This window comes from Theropithecus gelada, chromosome 1, assembly GCF_003255815.1.
Source record: "Theropithecus gelada isolate Dixy chromosome 1, Tgel_1.0, whole genome shotgun sequence".
Lineage (NCBI taxonomy): Eukaryota > Metazoa > Chordata > Mammalia > Primates > Cercopithecidae > Theropithecus > Theropithecus gelada.
The window spans coordinates 14826822-14846257 of record NC_037668.1 but is presented as its reverse complement, the minus strand read 5'-3'; the positions used below and the strand labels follow the sequence as shown (position 1 = coordinate 14846257).

The window sequence follows — 19436 nt, the reverse complement described above, 5'->3', positions numbered from 1 at the left end:
AACCATTTTCAGACAGGCTACCTAGTATGACCTGAAAATTACCACCTCTTACCAGATAGGTGAAACCAAGAGAAAGTGCTCCCACTTGGTCACAAGTCAAGCTCTCAAAGGAGATAAAATAAGATGAGAAGGAACCTCAACCAATACTCCCCTTTATGACAGAATAACACAAAAAGACAAAGACAAAGGAACAGACAATTTCTGGGAAGAAAGGGATTAAACAATTTGAATTGGTACCACAAAGTACCAAGAAGCACACCAGAGTCACTACACCCAAGACTAGTCACACAAATCCTTTTCTCCCATTAATCAAGATTTTGGAGAGGGAATAGAAACTGATTTTTACTATTCACTTGATCAGATTCCACACAGAGAAGGAGGCCAGCAACCTGGCTGTTAAAAAATTCTTACCCTTATGACAGCTGATCTGATCCTGGGTTCTTCACTGCAGCTTCCAGAAGAGCAGAGCTTTGCTATCCTGCTTACAGCTCCAAAACTGTAGGGGCCAATGGAAACCCTCCCTCTTAACCCTCTGAAGTTTCACTCAAAAATCAAGTCACAAAAGGCAGATTAGTAGGTGAAAAGGCATGAAACGTACTGACATGTACATGGGGAGAGCCACAGAGTGATTACCCTACCCACAATGGGATGCAGAAGCTTATATACCATCTCGAGGTAACAGAATGAATGAGGGCTCAAAGCATGGCCAAAACCAGGCACCATCAGAGTCAGAGGTATATCCATTTATTGTGGACAAGACAGGTTATCGGAGGGAGAGAAGAGGAGGCTTGGCTAGCAAAGTTGGTCTTAATATGTAAATGAAACCTTACAGGTAGCAGCACTCAGAGAGAATAAACCCTAAAAGTTTCTTTCAGACCTTTACAGGTGTCAGACTCTCAGTTCATCTTTCCTGGATCTGGGCAAGGAGACTTGGCTGCATCAATGCAGACTCTCTACAGACGCAAATCTCTCCAACAAAAGGCAACTTTGCAGGGCTACTTCTGCAGCTGGCTCTCTGAACAGACATCTCAAAATATGTCAAAGAAATGTATTTTGGGGTAAAATACTTTTAATTTCTTGACGTCTACATCCTGATGCACCTGCCGTTTCAACGCACCATAGTTGGTGGCAACTCCATTCTTCCCTACACTCAAGCCAAAAAAACAGACTCTCCTTGAGGCTGGTCTTTTTCTCACAGCACACACACAATTTGTCAGAAAAATTATGTTTCCTATTTGAGTTAATTACAGACTTTGATCTGCCCAATCTTTCTCTTTCTTGGTCTCTGAATTTTGGCAAAGGAGTCTCCTGATACAGGCGGGATCGAGTCTAATGAGGGGAATGAGGAGGCTCAAAACCCTCAGACTTATTTAAGAGCCTTAATCTCTGGGTCGGGGTTTGGGCCGCCTTTGAACCTTTTCTTTGGGCCTACTTGTCAAAATCAGCCTGGCCAGGCCTGTCTTCAAGGCCCAGGGGCAAGGCCAGGTCCTCCCGATGGTTCTTGAAGCTTCTCCCGCACCCTCCCCTTTCCTGTGACCTGCAGAGAAGCTTCAGGGGGCATTTACTCAATTTGCTAGGAGCCCAGGAGGCGCAGGTGCGCGTGACTCTGTGGTTCCCACCGCACCCGCCGCCCTCCTTTGTCCTCTCGCTGTCTGAGGCAGGTAGCAAAGTTCCCGGTGAACTTGGGCGCCAAAGACACCCCGCCAGAGAGGGACCGGTAGGAAAGGGCACCGGCCCTTAGTTCCTTTTCAGTAGGGATCCGAAAAAGGTCTTGAAGAAATAGAACGGGAGAGTTGGAAGTAGATCAAAGGGAAAAAAGGAAATCCTAGGAGATTTCCTATCTGAAGGCACCACGAAGAGAAAGGCCGCCTCCTCTGGGCCGAATCCTCACTTCACTGGTGAACCGAGTTCCAGTCTCCGTTGGAGACCAAATCAGTTGACTTTGGCTTGACTCCTAGTGAAGAAGCCACTCTTTGTCCTCCCCTGTTTAGCTCTTGATCCTGAAGGACTTGATTGTCTCTCTCGGGCTTTCCATGGATCCCAGGGATGCAACTGAGAAGCTTGTATTTAATGCACTTACTTGAAGTAAGAATAGTTTAAAGTATTTTTGCAAATAAAAGGTTTCCTTTTGCACTGAAGACATTCAGATGTGAGGAAAATCACTCGGCTGGGGAAAGCAAATGCTGCTGCTGAGAATGTCTCACAAACACAAATTACACATCAGCAGGTAGGTTTGACTCTCAGGTTGGGCACATTTTAAGCGCACTGTTGGTGGCATTTAAGATGAATCTAGGACATTCATGATTAATATTTTTAGTTTTTTAGTAAAATTTAATATTTTAAATTTAAATACACAATCCGAAAATTATATAACCAGCACGAGAAACTGGCTTTATGCCATTTTTACAAACACAGGAAAGAAAGATGATATTATAATGAAAATGCTGCATAAATCGCTACAATTTTTAAGTACCTAGAGAAAATAAGGTAACCTAGAATTCTATGCAAAAATAAAATTTCAAAACTGTGAGTGAAATAAGGATACTGAAAAACATACAAAAGCTAAAAGAATGTTCCAACCCACGCTACAAGAAATCTTAAGAGACCTCCAGGCAGAAGCAAAAGGATACCAGATAAAAATGTGGGCCTATGCAAAGAAACGAATATTGGAAATGACATTTAGAAAGCATGTACTACACACTTTCTTATAATTTAACTTTTAAAAAATATTTTATGTAGTAAATAAAAGTAATAATAACGAATCACAAAGCTTACAATACATAAAGTGAAATTACATAACACTAGGATAAAGGCCAGAAGGGGAGGTATAATGACACCTGAAAGCAAACTGTGAGAAATTAAAGATGTATCCCAGAAACCCTAAAGCAGCCACTAAAATAAGAAAAGGGTTATAGCTAATAAAGCAACAAAGGAACGAAAATGGAATGAAATAAAAGCTATGTAAACACTATCCTGGAACAACTGCTCTCCAGGCCTCCACCCTATAGAAATATACCAGTGGGCAATGAGAAGTGTACAAGAATGATGACTGCAGCATTATTTGTAATCATAAAATAATAGAACCAACGTAATTTTAAAGATATATGAAAAAGGTTTTTTTTAATTTATTTAACAGACAATTGAACAAACAAACAATGGAAGCAAGTCCTTTGCCAAAAGGAACATAGAGGGTCATGATGATGTACTCCTCCAAGGATTTCAGGGTTCCCAGACTCCTAGTTTTCTGTCTAGTTCTGGATGATGTTATTCTGGGGAGCAATAGGTCCTCGAGTTTGGGGCTCTTTCGGATTCTCTCTCCGTTTCCACATTCTGCTACAATAAATAAACAAACAAAAACAATTCTCACTTCCAGAAGATCCCGCCTGTGCCTCTGCACGAGCCTTTCAGGAGGTCTGGAGGTCTGGTCCGCCGCTCCCCGGCTTCTTTCCAGGCTTTTGCTTTTCCCTTCCCCTGCTCCTGCCCTAAGGCCCCAGGACCAGACCACCGCCCAGCTAAGCCCCCGCGGCTCCACCGCGCAGAAGATGCACCGGAGGCCCTGCCGGTTGCCCGCCCCGCGGGGTGCCGAGAAATCAACGCTTTGTAAACAGAACTTCCCCATTGAAACTATCTCTTGATTTCCACTCTCAGGGTTCTTCAAAGGACTAAAAGCTAAAGGCGACGATGGATTCATTCGGCAAGTCCTAGTCCGGCGCCCTGGTGAGTGCCAGACCCTACTCCCCGCAAGGGGACCCACGAGCAACCCTCGCCACCATCCCTGCCCTGGTGGAGCCCCCGTGCGGGATACAGGATCCGAAGATGGCAGCGGCAGCTCCGCAGCGACCCCGAAAGCGACTGGGCGGGGTGGGCACAGGCTCCCTCACTTGCTGAAGGCGGCACAAAGAACGGGGAGAACCATCCCGGGAGCCCGCCGGGAGTCCAGTTTCCCTTGGGACCCCTGGCGGCTCGAACTGGGTGGCCGACCGGGGAGCTTCTGGGGGCTTCTGAAGCAGGAGAGGGGCAGGGCAGGCGAAGGCCATTCGGCTCTCCGTCTGGCTCCAAAATCTCCTAACGCGCAGGTATCCAATGTGACCAGCGCAACTCATCGCTGTAATCTCTCTGGCTTTCCAAGGCCTTGCTCAGTCGTCCTGCCGGGCGGACCCTGAGAATAAAAGGGACAGAGGAAGTTTAGTGAGTGTGCCCTTCCTATATCGCCTACTAGAGTAGCTAACACTTGTCTCTGTGGCGCAATCGGTTAGCGCGTTCGGCTGTTAACCGAAAGGTTGGTGGTTCGAGCCCACCCAGGGACGCTTATTGCAACTTTTAAAGCATGCACGCATTGTCAATCACTACATAAATGGGGAAGATTTTATCCTGAAACGGAGTGCTAGGAACCCACTTCTGGCGTGATAAAATTCTAATTCAGTCCGTTATACGCTTAAACGAGTAATTTACATGCCTCCAGTTTTTCATATTTTAGTAATAAGAGTCCAGTAGTATCTCCAGGATGTGCCTGGACTTACTGATTGTTCTATCAATAATGTGACCAGTGGAATCAGTCATCATCATAGTCATCCTCTCCATCATTTTTGAAAACAGTATTTTTCCCCAGTTTGTGCATGATTTATTTAACCCTTTTCAAAATGTTTTTGTTAACCAGGTGTGGTGGCATGTCCCTGTAATCGCAGCTACTCGGGAGGCTGAGGCAGGAGAATCATTTGAACTTGGGAGGTGGAGGCTGCAGTGAGCTGGGATGGTTACACTCCAGCCTGGGCAACAGAGTGTGACTCCATCTCAAAAAGAAATAAATAAATAAATAAATAAATAAATGTTTTTGGGATGAGGTTGGTTTCATGGTTTTAGGATTACAAAGAATGCTGCAGTCAACATTCTTGTACACATATCTTTGGTCATTGTGGAAATGTCTACACCGCAGATATTTCTATAGTGTAGAGAACTGGATGCGCCATTGCTACATTATAGTGTTTATATAATGCTTCTAATTTGAGTACATTCTGCAAATGTATCTTTCACGGGAGCAATACCTAATAATATTCCAATATGAATATTTATAAGAGGAAAAATGGGAAGATGTGCAATTGCGCTTTGTGCCTCTCCATGGGGCCCATGTTCATAAAATGGTGGCATTAGCTATCTGAGAGTGGAGTTTGTGGCCCTCTGACGTCAAAAGCTGAAGCAGAGGACATTAAAACCCTCACTGCACATCCTCTGTAGTCTGGCCAGAATCATTCCTAGGTCGGTGGTCTCTTATCAGGAGGGAATGCTGCTTGCTTGCTTTGTCAAAACCACAAAAGGCAGGGAAAGTGTCAGGTTGCTGGTTGATAACAGTAGTGAAGCAAGTCTTTCCAAAGAGTTGGTTTGTTAACCCTTAGGGAAAAAAAATCCTAATTCTTACCAGATGGTGCTGTGCAGTTCTGGGCTCTTGGTGTCCCAAACAAAGAACTGTGCATGACACACACAAAGCAGCAAAGCAAAGCAAAAGTTTATTAAGCACAGTAACACTCTCAGAGTGGGGAGAGTGGGCTGACCTCTGGGAGATGAGATCAGTATTAGTTTGATGTACTTTGGGTCTGTTTCTGTGTGATTTTTTTCCTTCTCTTCACGAGGATGCGTAATCTGTAGCCAGTGTTTGCGTTTAGACTGATAGGTGGGTTGCTTAGTTACTTTGGCCCTTGTGTGCTTGCACATTGCCTCCATCCCATAATTTTAAGTAAATGCATGATATGCAGTCCATATGCCTGAGTTTTAATGAGCTGATTATCATATAGAGTTATGTTAAGGATACTTTTTTCCTCAAATGCACTTTCTATCTCTGAGGAGCTGCCCCTTTACTGGTTTGGATCTTGACAGCAATGGGGTCCTTGCTTGCCTTTTTATTTTTTTTTTATTTTTTATTTTTGAGACAGAGGCTCTCTCTGTTGCCCAGTCTGGAGTGTAGTGGCGCAATCTCAGCTCACTGCAACCTCCCCCTCCCGGGTTGAAGCGATGCTTCTATCTCAGCCTCCTGAGTAGCCTGGAGTACAGGGGTGCACCACCACGCCCAGCTAATTTTTTGTATTTTTAGTAGAGACAGGGTTTCAACAAGTTGGCAAGACTGATCTCAAACTCTTGACCTCAGGCGATCTGCCTGCCTTGGCCTCCCAAAATACTGGGATTACAGGAGTAAGCCACCGCACCCGGCCTTGCTTGCTTTTTTTTAATCTTACTTTTTGTTTTGGCTGCTCAACTTCTGCCTTTTTTCTTGCTTCTTGCTCTTCTGCCCCATCACCTTGCTTCTGTTTGTGCCTTTACTCATTGTGTCTTTTATCGAACTTCCAATTCCCTCTGCTGTTCTCCTGCCTCATAATGGCAGTTAGTGAGGGAGGGATTTTAAGGGGGGCATGTCCGACCTCCTATTCTGTCACAGCCAGAAACAGCTTTCAAGGTTTCTCTGCGGTCCTGTCAGCCAAGAGGGGGTCGGTTCAGTTGGTTGTAGGGCCTAGGGCTTATTTTTATTTCTCAATCCTGACAAGGGAAGGCTGGATTAATGCAGATTTTCTGCAGGTATAAATTTCCCCTACAAAAGACAGTTTTGCAGAGTTACTTCTGTTTGCTGGCTCTCTGACAGCCATCTTAAAATATGCCAAAGAAATATATTCTGGGGTAAAATATTTTGATTTTCTCCATCTATCTACAGCTTCATCATGCTGACAGCGTCCAGTCCAAGCATACCTGAAGCCTTTCTTTTTAAAAAGCTTTCCCACCCTTCTGACTGGCTTCAAGTCTCTGCCAAAACACAAGTAATAGTGGCTGATCCCCTGCTATAGCAAGCTCAGAATAAATAGCCTTTGCTTTTTTCCCCATTTGATTGGTCTTCGTTTATTTGCAGAAGCTTCAATGTAGAGTTGACAAGGACTCCATCTTTGACCAAACCTTAGTAGATTCCTCTGAGCCCTTTTCTCTATTAGTTCTTTGCTTGCCAAGTCCAGTTTTAGAAAAGAGTACTGTTGAGTCTAGTTTAGCAAGAGTCCTCCCAACCACCTTTGATAGCTAATCAAGTTCCTCTTAGTAATTTTCCATCCACTGACTTTCTTACCTTGCCAATTGGCTATAATCTTCAACTCTTCCTGCTGTATTTGAGGTTGAGCTCAGTTCTCTGTTGGTCTCTCTTGCCTACTGTAGTACATACAATAAGATCTGTCTGATGCTTTTAACAAGTGTCCAGTGTAGTCCCTCAGAAACTACCTTTGCAAAATTGTGACAATAAGAGAAAGCTGACATGGCTGACTCCATCTTGGTTCTAGCCTCACAGGCTGGCTGTCTTTGCTCATTCCTGTGCAATTTCTCCCAAGCTCTCTTTGGGAAAACTTGTGTTTATAGTTTAAATCAGGGATCCCCAACCCCCAGGGTCACAAGACAGGTACTGGTCCATGGCCTGTTAGGAACCCAACCGAACAGCAGGAGGTGAGCTGCAGGCTTTGGAGCATTACCGCCTGAGCTCTGCTTCCTGTCGGATAAACATCTGCATTAGATTCTCATCAGAGCTCGGACCCTATTGGGAACTGCGCATGTGAGGGATCCAGATTGCACACTCCTTATGAGACTGTAACTAATGCCTGATGACCTGAGGTGGAACAGTTTCATCCAGAAACCATCACCTTCTATGGAAAAATTGTCTTCCATGATACCAGTCCCTGGTGCCAAAAATGTTGGGGACAGCCAAAAAGGTTGGTTTAAATGATAACTTTCCCCAAAACTAAATTACCCCTGTAAAACTAATGAAAGGCCACCAAGTTAGAAGGATGAAAGGAGCCTGAATTCTACTAAGATGTATGCCTTGTTAAATAATTATCAGCCATTATTCCAGAGGTCGCAAGATTTGCAGCTTCCCCAATTACTGCTGTGAAGAACATCACTATTTTAGAACCTAAGATTGGCCTCTTGAGATATCTTTTCAGGCTTTTGCATTTCTGACTACTGGATGGCACCATTTGGCCCGAAAATCAACCAGTCCCTTAGCCCCCACCCAGAAGCTGACTCAATGCAGGAGGGCCATTTTCCACTTCCCTGTGATTTCATCCCTAACGATCCACACTGCCCAAACCCTAGCCCCCTCCCCACCAAACTATCTATGAAAAATCCCTTACCTCCAAGCCTTCAGTGAGATTGATTTGAGTAATAACTCTGTCTCCCACAGGTTGTGGCTGGCCTGTGTCAATGAAACTCTTTACTGCAATGCCATGGTCTCCACGAATTGATTTCGTGTGTACAGTGGGCAGGAAGAACCCATCAGTCAGTTACATCTGCAGGATGGTGCCAGTTCTTTCCACAAAGGCTGGTCAGATACCCAGAAAGTATTTCTCCACTATTACGTGGACTGTGTGTCTCTCTGTCACTATCCAGGGAATGGGGCCTAGCTTTAGTATTTAGTATTTACTATACTGTCACCTAATCCCTCGTTTGAAATATTTTTCCATGACTTCCAGTGGCCTGACTGGCCACCATGCCACAGAATCTTTACTTTATGAATCTTTACTTTATGGTCTCCAAGGAGAACTCCCCACTCGATATTTTGTGGTTTCAGCAATGGAATAGAATGTGATACTGGTGGGCTGGGGGAGGTCCCCAGACACTGGTGGGATCTCGACCCCAGCCGTGGTTGTCAGGCTCTTGATACTATCTCAAGAATGAAGTCAAGGATGAGTCCGCAAACAGTGAAAGAAGAGATTTATTGCAAAGCAAAAAGTACACACTCAAAAAAGGGGATTTCATGCATACCCGAGAGAGAACAATGGGTTCGGGGGTTTCATCCTGATGGGTTACTTTAACAATGGAGTGGAATATTAATGAAAATTCCTGGGTAAAGGTGGAGATGTCTCGGAACTGTGGTGCCATCCATTTTTACATCAAACACTGGTCTCAGAACTGTCATGGCACTGGTGGGTGTGTGATTTAGTATGTTAATGAGCATATAGTGAGGGCCTAGGTAAAACCTACGTTAAATCCAGCACCACATTGGGTCCAGTCAGTCTTACCCAGCTTGGTCCACACTGGTTTTTCAGCGTCTTATGAGCCCATAACCTTAAGTCAGGTAAATCTGCTGCCTAGAATTTGTTATCCTGTGACCACTCTGTATTATTCCTGTCTCAAATCTACTTGGAAATATTCAAATGGTCTTTGACTTGGACATCCCAACTTTGCTTACTTCACAGTGTTTCTTGCGCCATAATCCAATATAAGAAGATGATCCAGACATTTGTTAAACATCTCAAATAAGATGTATCCCAGGTATTTGTGTCAAATTTGGATTATTTTAGTTTTTGTCTTTGCAGAATATAAAATACTAACATGAAGTAAGCACTGAGGTCTGGAGATGGCTGTGCAAGAGATGACAAAGTCCAACACCACGTTTGAGAGTATCCAATAATCTCTTCTGGGGCAGCGTATTTTTCTACAATACTGAATTTGGGAAAAAAAAAAAAAAAAAAAAAAACTACAAGATTCATGAAACTGGACAACTGTCTTTATAACATTACCAGTGATAAAATCAGTAAGGAAGGCTGGTTTGCAGTCATCTGAGCAGCCTCTTTACTTTCATAAATATGGTTTCTCTCTGATATTAAACTGCTTCCAATTTCAAGCAGAATGCTACATCCCAAGGATAAGGATGTGAAGAGAACCGGTTTCTTTTGTAATCCTAAACGTTCTAGTCTGCGAATTAAAAGCCATTATTTGAAGAAGGATTCCCAGGCTCCATCTGGCCGCCAAAAGCTTGCTACTCAACACAGGCTAACGACCAGCTTTTTTGGGAGAGAACAGATGCGGGGGCGGGAGGAAAAAAGAGAGATGGTAGACGTCACTTCCCCTTGTGGGCTCTGCAGCGGGTTGGTCTGCTGAGTGGCAGAAAAGCAGAGGGTGGATTGGGAAGGGCACTGTCAGTGACATCACGGAGAGGGCGACTTCTATGTAGATGAGGCAGCGCAGGGGCTGCTGCTTCCCCACCTGCTGCTTCGCCACGAAGGAGTTCCCGTGCTGTAGGAGCGGGTTCAGGACCGCTGGTCGGACCTGAGAGTCCCAGTTGTCTGTCAGGGCTAGAAGGACTCGAGAGTGCGCGGGGCAAGTGACCTTGTGTGTAAAGGGTGAGGCGTATGAGGCTGTGGCGGGGCGGAGGTGCAGAAACTCATACTTACCTGGCAGGGGAGATACCATGATCACGAAGGTGGTTTTCCCAGGGCGAGGCTTATCCATTGCACTCCGGATGTGCTGACCCCTGCGATTTCCCCAAATGTGGGAAACTCGACTGCATAATTTGTGGTAGTGGGGGACTGCGTTCGCGCTTTCCCCTGAACCTTTTAGTTAAAAGAATAGGTTGTGTATTAAACTTTGTGTTTCGTGTGGCGTGTAAATGTCATTCTTACCGTGGAAGGCTGGAAAATGGTAAGTAACATATTGATTCTGTCAGAGGAGAAATAAGAAGCGTCAGCCCTTGCAACATAATGTAACTACCGTGAAGGCCGCACAGCTCTTCCCTTTCTATGGGGGGCTGCCTTCTGCAGAGATTGGTCCATGGTCTCCAGTGTCTTGGGTTCTCACGATCTGTAAAAATCTTCGTGTTGTTCCCTAGCCCCCAGTCACCTTTTATACAGCTTCCGCTTCTAACTGCAGCCCCCACAGTAGTTTGTAGGATTTCTGTGCTAGGGGGGAATGCGTTCTCACTTCATAGAGCCAGGTACAAACTACGCACACGGGCGCTGTTCTTTGGGAAGAAAACAGGGCCTTTGGAGCTCTTAGTGTCCCCGCTGGGATGTACACATAATATGCGTACTTTGTGTAGGGGAACGGCTCTCGCAGCGTCCAGGTCCCTAGTGCATATTCATCGAGGCCCGCAGGTCAGAACCGCAGTCTCACAGGTCTTGGCTGAAATGCGCTGCGATCCTCCCTGAAATGTAACGCAGGAAGTTTTAGGAGGAGCCGGGTCCAGTTTCCCTGCTGTCTCCTGCCGTTTACATATCTAGTCTTTCTTCAGACTTTATTCAAGTGACAGCTTCTTGTTTGATGTCTCGCTTCCACATCCTACATCCATTGCCAGGCAGCTTTCTAGATAGCACCCCCACCCATCCTTCCCACCCCCAAGCAGCCCTTTCCCATTTCTGGCGCCAGTGTCCTCCCCCTTCCCTCTTTCTTCAGGCCCTCGCTTATCACCTTCATGGACAGAAAATACTTAGCTCTCTCTCAACTTGTGGTTTACACCTGACACGCGTTAGTACTGTCTGGGTGAAGGGGAAAAGGACAAGATGGAGGAAGGTGAACAGAAAAGACGCAGCCCTTACTATTTCTGGGTTCTTCATCATCCAACTTACCCGCGCACGGGAAAATGCAGCTCGAGCCCGGGAAAAAAGCAGACCAACTGAGCAGGCGCCACGTGAAGTCAATTTGAGGAAACGGAAACTTACTACCGAGACGCCCCTGGCACGCCCTTATCCCACCCACTGCCCTCCCATTTCCAAGCCCAGGACATAAAAGTCGCAGCCGGCAGGCGCCAGCGCGAACTTCCGCGGCCCTATTGCTTGTGGTCCGAGGAACCTCGCCCGAGAGCCCCGGCGGGACTTCTGTGTCCCCACTTAGAGGACCTGTGAACCTCGCCCAAGAGCCCTGACCCGTTGGTCAATAAAGTTCTTTCTTTCCTACCACTTGCCTCCAGTGCCTAACTCTTTCCTGACTGAAAGAAATTAAATAAATCAGGTGGTGCCCAAACCCGTGAGGAGACCCCTCCTCAGGGCCCCCCAAGGTCCGAGGAGCCTCCTCCTCCCACGCCTAGGATGGACCAGGACCCAAAGAACCGCTTTCTACCAATTCATTCCTCCAGAATCTTCTGGGGTAAGTGCCCTTTGTCTTTCTTTCCCACTCCTTGGCCAAGAAGTCCTGCGCAGGCCCGAGGCCACCCTTAAGGTCACCAGGTGACCCACAGGAAGTCTTCTGAGACAGAGACGTCTGCTCAGAAGTCTCTCCATCCACTTATGGCTCCACCAGCTGCCGGTCTCTAGTGATTCCAAAGGACGCTTTGGAGTCAGCCAGAGCCCGGTTTCCATTAGCCAAAGAAAGGCAATGGGTAATCCCCAGTCCAAAATTCTGCGAGACACCCCTTTAGGGTGTTTATTAGGCAACCTAAAAACCCTTCAATTAGAGCAGGATCTAAAGCGAAAGCGACTAATTTTCCTCTCCACTGTGGCATGGCCGCAATATAAACTAGACAATCAGTCCCTATGGCCGCCTGAAGGCACCCTAGATCGTAATATTTTAATCAACCTCAGCAATTTTTGCCAGCGCCTAGGCAAGTGGTGTGAAATAAATTATATACAAGGATTTTGGGATTTATGCTCTCGACCAGATTTATGTAGCCAATGCTCCTTGGCCCAAGTCATGTTGGCCAGGGCTGGGGTCCCCGTGGGGTCGGACAAAGAGGAGTCATCCTTCCTGTCCCACCTGCTCGAGGATCTCGGAAACTCCCATTTCAGACCTCCAGCAGCCGCCTCCCCTTCCCTTCCACCCTACACTCCGTCGCCTTCCAATTCCACCTCTACCTTGGCTCCACCTGCCGCCCCTTCCCCCGCCCCCTCGGCACCTCCCTCTTGCCACCTTGATTCACCCATATCCTGTCACACCCGTTCCAAAGATTGTTCAAGCCCTGCTCCTACCCCCACTCCTACCCCTCATCCCCCTACAGTTCTGGCCCCACTACGCGAGGTGGCCGGTGCAGAAGGTATAGTCAGGGTCCATGTCCCTTTCTCACTAGCAGATCTTTCCGAGATTGAAAAACGCTTAGGAGACTTCTCTGCCAACCCTGCGGTTTATACCAAAGAATTCAGGTACCTGTGCCAGGCCAATGATCTAACCTGGCACGACCTCCATGTCATTCTTACCTCTACTCTAAACCCTGAGGAGCAAGAGCACATCCTAGTGGCAGCCAGGCAGCATGCAGATCAGTTACACTTAACGGATGCTGCTGTTCCAGTAGGGGAACAAGCAGTCCCATCTATTGACCCAGAATGGGACTACCAAGTAGGCCAGCCGGGTCGCCGAAGGTGAGACATCATGACCCAATGCCTCTTGGCAGGTATGCAGGCGGCCTCAAACAAAATAGTTAATTTTAATAAATTAAAAGAAATTATTCAAGGTCCAGATGAAAATCCAGCCACATTCTTAAATAGGCTAACAGAGGCTTTAACCCAGTATACCCGATTAGACCCAGCCTCCCCAGCCGGGGCCATTATCTTGGCATCTTATTTTATTTCACAATCGGTCCCAGATATTAGGAAAATACTCCAAAAAGCCGAAGATAGTCCTCATACCCCCATCCAAGATTTAGTCAAGCTAGCTTTTAAAGTTTTTAATTCGCGAGAAGAGACAGCTGAGGCCCAGAGACAAAACAAGCCAAACAGAAGGCAGCCCTCAATGCCCAAGCACTAGTGGCAGCCCTGCAACCTAATCTCAATCCCAGGCCAGGAGGTAAGCCAACTAAGGCAACAAAGGGGGCCTGTTATAAGTGCGGCACCCCAGGTCATTGGGCTGACAAATGCCCACAGGCCCAACCTTCAGGTCCAACACAACCGTGTTTTAAGTGTGGCAAACGCAGACATTGGGCAAGTCATTGTCCCAATCCTCGCCCGCCATCCACACCCTGCCCGGCTTGCCAAGAAGAAGGGCATTGGAAGTCAGATTGCCCCACCCTGAAAACGGGCATAGCGTGTCAACGTGATGTCCCTTCTCAGGACCCTGGGAGCTCCTTCCAGCTCTTACACCTAGACGACGACTGAAGGCGCCTGGACTCGGGGACCCCCATCACCCTCGCCAAGCCTCGGGTAACTCTTCAGGTAGTGGGTAAGCCAGTTTCTTTTCTTGTGGGTATGGAGGCTACCTACTCTGTTTTGCCATCATTTAGTGGACCTAGTCACCCATCTCACATTTCAGTTACAGGAGTTGGAGGCACTCCGTCTAGTCCTCTTAGAACACCACCTCTTAATTGCTGCCTGGCCAATAACTATTTTGCACACTCATTCCTCATCATCCCCTCATGCCCCACTCCTCTACTAGGCTGAGATATCCTAAGCCAACTGAAAGCCTGTATCTCCCTTCCTACTAGCTCCCCCCACCCCGCCTGCCATCTACTTCTAGTATTAACTAACTCAAATGACTCCAACAACCCTACTAACCCTTTCCCTAATTTCCCCATTCCTATAGACCCCGAAGTGTGGGACACCTCCACTCCTGTCGTGGCGGACCATCATTCACCAATACTCATAAAACTTAAAAACCCGGGTTTCCAACCCGCCCACAGTTCTCTCTCTCTCCACAACACTTATGAGGACTAAAACCAATCATTACTAGGTTACTCAGCCAACACATCCTCATCCCCACTCATTCCCCCTGTAACACCCCAATCCTACCTGTAAAGAAGGCAGATGGGACTTTTCAGTTAGTGCAAGATCTTCGTCTTATCAATGAGGCTGTTTGCCCCACCCATCCAGTAGTTCCCAATCCCTATACCCTTCTCTCTCTTATCCCATCTAACACAACACACTTTACTGTGCTAGATCTAAAAAATGCATTTTTCTCTATTCCCTTACACCCAGATTGTCAGTTTCTCTTTGCCTTTACATGGGAAGACCCAGACACCCATGCCTCCACCCAATTGACATGGACAGTGCTTCCCCAAGGGTTCCGAGATAGCCCCCATTTCTTTGGGCAAGCCCTTGCAAAAGACTTGGCCTCCTGTCCTCTTACAAATAGTAAAATTCTCCAATATGTAGATGACCTTTTACTCTGTAGTCCCATGAGACAGGACTCTCTTTTGGACACTGCAATCCTCCTTAATCATCTAGGATCCAAAGGTTACCGAGTATCCAAATACTAAGCTCAACTCTCACAACAATGTGTCATATATTTAGGCATTGAAATCACTCCCACAACGCGCTCGCTCACCACAGACCGTTTAACTCTAATACAAAATCTTTCTCCTCCCCAAGACGCTAAAGAAATCCAATACTTCCTAGGCCTAGTAGAGTTTTTCAGACACTGGATTCCTAATTTCGGAATCTTGGCAAAACCTCTATATGCAGCTGTCAAGGAGACTCCCCAAGGACCTTTGTCTAACCCAAAGTTAATCTATAAACATTCACTCACCTAAAAAACTGCCTTCTCTCACATCCTACTCTCTCACTCCCGGACTTCCAACGCCCCATCCAGCTTTTCACAGATGAAAGACAAAAAGTTGCTATTGGCCTTTTAGCCAACCTATAGGCACCACATACTATCCTGTGGCATATCTATCCAAACAATTAGATCCCACTGTACAAGGGTGGCAGCCCTGCCTTCGGGCCCTAGCAGCAGCAGCCTGTCTAACCCAGGAAGCAAAGAAACTCATCAGAGGCTGCAGCCTGACAGTCTTCTCTACCCACCGCCTTCAAGACCTTATTGCCCACAAAAGTATCAGCCACCTAACCCCGTCCAGGCTCCAACTTTTCCACCTCTTGTTCATAGAAGACTACCATTGTCCTAGGAGTCTGCTCCTCTCTAAACCCAGCAACCTTACTCCTCAACCCTCTCAAACAACCCCATACTGAACACTCCTGTCCAGAACTTTTAGAGGCCCAACCACCTAGTCACTTGCATTTACATGACCAACCCTTGGAGAGCCCACAGTTAACCCTATTTGTGGATGGCAGTTCCTTTATAAATTCTCAAGGAAACAGGCAGGCAGGATACGCGGTAGTTACATCATCCACTGTCCTAGAAGCTAAGCCTTTACCACAAGGAACAACATCACAGCAGGCGGAGCTTATCGCACTAACTAGGGCTCTCCTCCTATCTAGAGGAAAAACAGTAAACATATACACAGATTCTAAGTATGTCTTCTTAATTGTACACACCCATTCTGTCATCTGGAAAGAAAGAGGGTTCCTAACCACCTGTGGTACCCCCATAATCAACAAAAAGCAAATACTTAAACTGCTAGACGCTTTATCAGCACCTTCCAAAGCAGCCATCATACACTGTAAAGGTCATCAGACTCCATCTAACCCGGTGGCAGCTGGCAACAATTCTGCTGACACCACTGCCAAATCGGCTGCCGGATTCTCCACCCCTACACTTCCTTCTGTTTGTTTTCTTTCTCCCCAATATACCCCTAATTACACCCAGGAAGAAAAAACCAAAGTATTACAAGACTCAACAGCCAGACTAGCCACAGACAATTGGATTTACACCAATAATAAATTAGTTATTCCTAAAACACAACTGCACACCGTCTTAAGAGACATACATAATTCCTTACACATAGGACCCAGAGCTCTATATAACCTTCTAAGCCCCCTTATCCACTGCCCTACACTCATGAAACACCTAATTATAATCAACCAACAGTGCTTCACATGCCCCAAGTCAAATCCTCAAGGCGCATTACGCAACTCCCACCCAAGTCACCAACTCAGAGGACACCAACCAGGCGAAGATTGGCAAATTGATTTTACCCACATGCCAAAACATAAAAAATTCAAATATCTCTTAACCCTCATTGATACCTTTTCAGGATGGATAGAGGTCTATCCTACCACAGGAGAGACTGCCAATATAGTTGCCTCCATACTCACTGAACACATTATTCCTAGGTTCGGCCTCCCACTCACCCTCCAGTCTGACAATGGCCCAGCCTTCATCTCCAAGGTAGTCCAACAGGTGGCAGCCCTCCTACACATCACCTGGAAACTCCACATCCCTTATAGACCCCAGTCCTCTGGTAAAAGTAGAAAAAGCCAACGGACTAATCAAACAACAACTCACCAAACTCTCACTTGAGACTCAACAGTCTTGGGTAACCCTCCTGCCTCTAGCCTTAACCCGGCTGCGGGCCGCCCCTCGAAGTCCAACAGGCCTCAGTCCATTCGAACTAGTTTATGGCCGACCCCTCACCTTAGAACAGCTGCCTACCCTTTCCTCTCCGCTGGCAAATTACCTTCCATACTTAACTCTTTTGAGACAACTACTAAGACAGCATGCAGAACTAGCACACCCGCCTCCGACAGGCACTTATAATCTACACACCTTTCTCAGCCCAGGTGATCAAGTATACTTAAAGAACATCCAGGCCAAAGACCTCCAGCCCAGGTGGAAAGGCCCGTATACTGTCCTCCTATCCACACACACAGCAGCCAAGTTATTAGGCCTCACACACTGGGTCCATATATCACAACTAAAGAGGGCCCCCGCAGAAGGCGACAAGTGGGATTCAACTAAACTCACCCCCACCCGCCTCAAGCTCACCAAACTTCCCTAATTAACATATGTTTCCAGGCCTTTTATGACTGTCCCGATTTCTCACCATACTGTACACAAATCTGGCAGAGTTTCAACACATCACCCCAGATCTCTATTTGCCCCCAGACCCCAGCCCAACACAGTGGTTCTCTCGCCTACTCACCTTTGTAGAACACCTCCAGTGGCAAGGCGCATTCTACGCTTACTCAGAAGATGAAGTTTTCTTACTCACTTTTATTACTATCCTTCTTCTACATTCCAACAGCAATTACTAACCCAACCTTTATATGGAGATTCTCCATAACTGAAACTTGGTCCTCCAACAACAAGCAACATACAGTTCTGCAAGGCACTGCAGACTGCTCACCTCAAGGCTGTCAATCTGCTCTTTCCATAAATTTCTCCCTAACTTCCGTCGCTGATAGATGGGCTCAACCATCCATCTGTTTCCTACATGACCAGACAGAATACAATTGTAAAAACTATTGGCAGCAAACCAATCTGGGTTGCCCATACAGATGTTGTAAAATACACCATTCAATGCTAGATACACATGACAGAAAGTTAAGCAGCAAATATCTCTTCACTTACGATGGAAGAAGTGACCCCCTTAAATATCATCTAAACATAAAAGACCCCTGGGACTCCCGATGGGCGGACAGAGTAAAAGGGGGACTTTACAGAGACGGCGTTTGGGACTCATATCCCACTGCCACCCTCCTAATAAAAAGGACACTTGTCCAGCAAAAATCCCTCCCCAAAAATATACAAGTCCTACAAAATTTAACCTCAGTCATAAAGTCACAGGAACAAAACCTACAAGAGCAGTTAAATCCCCCTAATAAAAAAGACCCATTCTCATGGTTAAAACTTGTCCGTCAAGGGCTAAACCTAACACAAACAGCTAACATAACAAATCTTTCCCGCTGCTTCCTCTGTGTGGCTCTTGAAAGAGCCCCCTTAGTGGCAGTTCCCTTACCCACTGCTTTCAAGGCTACAACTGACTCTACCGGCACCCCCCAAAAACCGTCCCTACTCCAAGTCCCACTATACCAAAACCCAGAAAATCTAATCCTTCCTTTCTGCTACTCTGCCCCAAACTCCTCCTGGTGTAATTACACCCAATCGCCCAATAGGACCCAGACAGCTCCCGTTGGAGGTTACTTTTGGTGCAATCAAACCCTCTCTAAAATTCTTAACCATATCCATCAGCCAATTCCTTTGCATCCCGGCGTCTTTAGTTCCTAGCCTAACCCTATATACCAAAGAAGAAGTATTCGAACTGACTTCACAACTTACCACCTCCAACAATAAAATCCAAAAGCGGGCTATTTTTCTTCCCATGGTCATTGGGGTTTCTTTAGCATCCTCCTCAGTAGCCTCCGGACTAGGGACAGGGGCGCTTGCCCACTCAGTCCAGTCCAGGCGGACCCTCTCTACCCAGGTCCAGGAAGCCATAGAGGCTTCAGCCGAAAGCCTGGCCTCCTTGCAGCGCCAAATGACATCAACAGCTCAGGTAGCAGCACAAAATAGGTGGGCATTAGATCTTCTTACAGCTGAAAAAGGAGGAACATGCCTCTTCCTAGGGGAGGAGTGTTGCTACTACATAAATGAATCAGGTCTAGTTGACACCAATGTCCAAACATTAAACAAAATCGAAAAGGAGCTCCAGAAATTTAACGCCCCCTTAACCCCCGGACCACCAGTATGGCTGCTACCTGTAGTACAGCAGATGCTTCCATTCCTAATCCCCATACTAATCCTCTGTCTTATGTTATGTCTTGCTCCTATTCTAATAAAATTTCTCCGAGCCAGGATCCAAGAAATCACCCCAGTCACCTTCAGTCAAATGCTCCTGCATCCCTACACCCAACTGCCAACCTCAGACCCTAACTACGCCCCTTAACAGCAGGAAGCAGCCAGACAGACAACGGTGCCCCAAATTCTTATAATCAATAAGAGGTTGGACTGTCTGGGTGAAGGGGAAAAGGACAAGATGGAGGAAGGTGAACAGAAAAGACGCAGCCCTTACTACTTCCGGGTTCTTCATCATCCAACTTACCCGCGGGCCTGAAAATGCAGCCCTCAGGGAACAAAGCAGACCAACTGAGCAGGCGCCATGTGACGTC

At 46.6% G+C, this 19436-nt stretch overlaps 2 non-coding genes across 2 annotated transcripts; both read left to right on the top strand.

Annotated features, from left to right (window-relative positions):
- The first annotated feature begins 4233 nt into the window (after positions 1-4233).
- TRNAN-GUU lies at positions 4234-4307 on the top strand. The gene has a single exon. It is a non-coding gene; the product is annotated as a tRNA-Asn (tRNA).
- Positions 4308-10179: 5872 nt separating this feature from the next.
- LOC112614734 lies at positions 10180-10343 on the top strand. Its single transcript, XR_003117122.1, has one exon. It is a non-coding gene; the product is annotated as a U1 spliceosomal RNA (small nuclear RNA).
- The last annotated feature ends 9093 nt before the right edge of the window (positions 10344-19436 follow it).